At 43.3% G+C, this 3,320-nt stretch overlaps 1 pseudogene; it reads right to left on the bottom strand.

Moving 5' to 3' along the window:
* Positions 1-1,678: 1,678 nt before the first annotated feature.
* Positions 1,679-2,104, bottom strand: LOC127222141 (60S ribosomal protein L23a-like; annotated as a pseudogene).
* Positions 2,105-3,320: the final 1,216 nt, after the last annotated feature.

Below are 3,320 nucleotides of genomic sequence, written 5' to 3'. Positions count from 1 at the left end.
GAGGTGACTCAGCAGGTGAAAGGCACTTGCCACTGAGCTTCATGGCCTGAGTTTCATCCCCAGGACCCACCTGGAAGAGAGAACTGACTCCCAAAAGCTGTCCTCTGACCTCCACACATGCATGAATGAGTACACACACCACAAACAAAATAAAACATAAAAATTAAAAATCCTGAAACAGTGTATTACACAGTAACTCCCGTCTCTGCCCCCTATTAGGCCTGAAGACATCATTTCATATCCCACTCCTGTGGTTTTATCTCCTCTTAGTAGCTCATCTAAAAGGACCTATAGCATTGTTTGTTCTCTGTTCCTGGCTTCTTTCACTTAACATGTTTTCAAGCTTATTCATGTTCAAGTTTATCCAGGTCCTCATGTCCTGCCTTTCCAAGGTTGGGTAATGTTTGCTGTTCAAGCTCTCTCTAAACTGCTGAGATGTCCTTACTGTTTTTGCAATGCTAGGGATCAAACTCAGGGACTGGTGCATGCAAGGCAAGTACTCTACCACCTAGCTACATCCCAAGCAATGCATATGTAAGTTATAGCTTTTCTTTTCTCTCTCTCTCTCTCTCTCTCTCTCTCTCTCTCTCTCTCTCTCTCTCTCTCTCTCTCTCTCGGCAGGGTTTCTCTGTGGCTTTGGAGCCTGTCTGTCCTGGAATTCACTGACCTGGAACTCAGAGATCCACCTGCCTCTGCCTCTGCCTCCTGTGTGCTGGGATTAAAGACATGTGCCACCACTGCCTGGCTAATTTGTAGCAATTTTTATGCATTCTAGAGGTCTGCATTTTTACTATTGATATTGAATTTCCAAAAATATTTGTGTGTGTGTGTGTGTGTGTGTGTGTGTGTGTGTGTGTGTGTGTGTGTGTGTGTAGATGCTCTCAGAGCCTAGCTGGAGTTACAGCTGGCTGTGACTGCAACGTGTGTGCTGGGAACTGAACCTGGGTCCCCTGCAAGAGCAACAAGTGCTCTAAATCACAAAATAATCTTTCTACACCTCCCATACTGTTTTGCTAATGCACGATTTCAAAAATGTTTTCGGGTTCAATTTGTCTCTTTTCTTTTGTTACCTTTGATGTCATAGCCAGGAGAGCATTGCCAAGTCCAGTGTCATGAGGCTGTTGCCCTTTGCGTCCTCCTGAGGGTTTAATAGTTTTAAGGTCTTAAATTGAGGTCTTTGATCCACTTTGAGTTAATGTTTGTAACCAGGGTTAAAAATAAATTATCTCACAGCACCACTGGTTGAAAGACTGTTCTTTCCTCCTGTATGATCTTGCCAACCTTGCTAAAAATCATGTGACCACATGCGTGTGGACTGGCGGCTGCTAAGCTCTCAGTTTCTTGCATTGTTCTGTCTGTCTTTAAGCCTGGTCACTCTCTTGGTGGCTGCAGTTTTGTAGTCGGATTATTTTTGTCTCTATTTTCATTTTATTTTTATGTGTATGAGTGTTTTGCCTGCATGTATGTACACCATGTGTGTGTCTGGGGCCTTTAGAGACCAGAAAAGGAGGTCAGATACCCTGGAACTGGAATTACACGTGGTTGAGAGCCACCATGTGGGTGCTGGGAATTGAACCTGAGTCCTCTGGGAAAACCAGTGTTCCTTTTTTTTTTTTTTTTTTTTTTTTTTTTTTAATGGTGAAAAAGTGTAATTTGGAATTAGCCAGCTGGACACAGTTTAGATGATCCCAATTTTGTTGGCAACATCCAGAGCATCATAATTGGGAGCCAACTGAACATATGCCTTCTTCTCTCCATCAGGTCTTATGAGGGTGTTGACTTTGGCCACATCAGTGCATCAATGTCATAGAGTTTCTTCACAGCCTGTTTGATCTGGTGCTTGTTGGCCTTGACGTCCACAATGAACACAAGTGTGTTGTTGTCTTTCGTCTTCTTCATGGCTGACTCAGTGGTCAGGGGGAATTTGATGATGGCATAGTGATCAAGCTTGTTTCTCTGGAGCACACTCTTTCAAGGGTATTTGGGCTGCCTCCGGAGCAGCTGGGTCTTGGCTGTGGACGCCTTTCAGCACTGCCTTCCTGGCTTTCAAGGCCTTCCTGGCTTTGGGAGGAGCAGGAGCTTCCTTCTTTGCTTTTGGTGCCATTTTGGCGAAAAGCAAGACCAGTGTTCTTAACCACTGAACCATCTCTCTAGTCCCATACCCCTACCTATAGATGGAAGTTTCTGTCCCTCCTGGTCTTGAAGTTGTTTAGTCTCAAATAAACATACAGAGGCTTATACTAATTATACACTGTTTGGCCTATTGCTCAGGCTTCTTATTGGCTAGCTCGCTCTTAGTTATTAACCCATTTCTATTCATCTGTGTATCTCCCCACGCTGTCTTGGCTTACCAGCTTATCAGTGATGTCTGAAGCTTTTGCTTCCTTGGCAGCTATATGGTGTCTCTTCAACTCCATCTACTCCCTTTCTCTATCCCTGTTTAGATTTCTTGCCTGGCTAAATCTTGCCTATCCATTGGCCAATACAGCTTTATTCATCAACTAATGAAAGCAACATATATTCACAGCATACAAAAGGACATCCCCCATCACCCACCCTTAAAAACGAAACTAGTATATATGAGTATATGTCTGTGTGAGTGAATGCCAGCTTGTTGATGCTAGCATCAATGAAATTATTTACATAATTTCCCTCTCAGAATTTTTTCATTACTAGTGTAGAGAAAGGCAGTTGAGCCAGGGTGATGGAATCATGAGTTCAAAGTCACCCTGAAAAAAAAAGGTGGTAGCACACACCTATAATTCCAGCACTCAGGAGGCATAGGCAGGTGGATCTCTGTTAGTTCAAGGCTAAAGGTCTATAGACCAAGTTCCAGGATAGCCATAGCTGTTACACAGAGAAACTCTCTCAAACAAAACAAAAACAAAAACAAAACAAAACAAAACAAACAAAAAAAAAAAAACCAACTAACCAAACAAAAAGCCACCCTGTACTATATTCACATCCTGTTTCAAAATGGTCTGGGGGGATGGCTTGATGGCTAAAGCACTTGCCCAGCAAGCATGAAGACTGGTTCAAATCCCTAGAAATTCATGTAAATGTGGGTGTGAAATCCTGTCAGTAATCCAGGCCCTAAAGGCAGAGACAGGGGATCCCAGAGCAAGCTTTTTAGCAGTACTAACCACATCACTGAGCTCTGGGTTTGACTGAGAGACCCTACCCCAATGAATGAGGTAGAAGAGTAATCAAGGATGATTCTCAACCTTAGCCCTACACACACACACACACACACACACTCTCTCTCTCTCTCTCTCTCTCTCTCTCTCATGAACACAGTGTACCAACACATATGCAAAACA

Source organism: Phodopus roborovskii, unplaced genomic scaffold (genome assembly GCF_943737965.1).
Source record: "Phodopus roborovskii unplaced genomic scaffold, PHOROB, whole genome shotgun sequence".
Classification (NCBI taxonomy): domain Eukaryota; kingdom Metazoa; phylum Chordata; class Mammalia; order Rodentia; family Cricetidae; genus Phodopus; species Phodopus roborovskii.
This window is presented reverse-complemented; position numbering and strand designations above follow the sequence as displayed.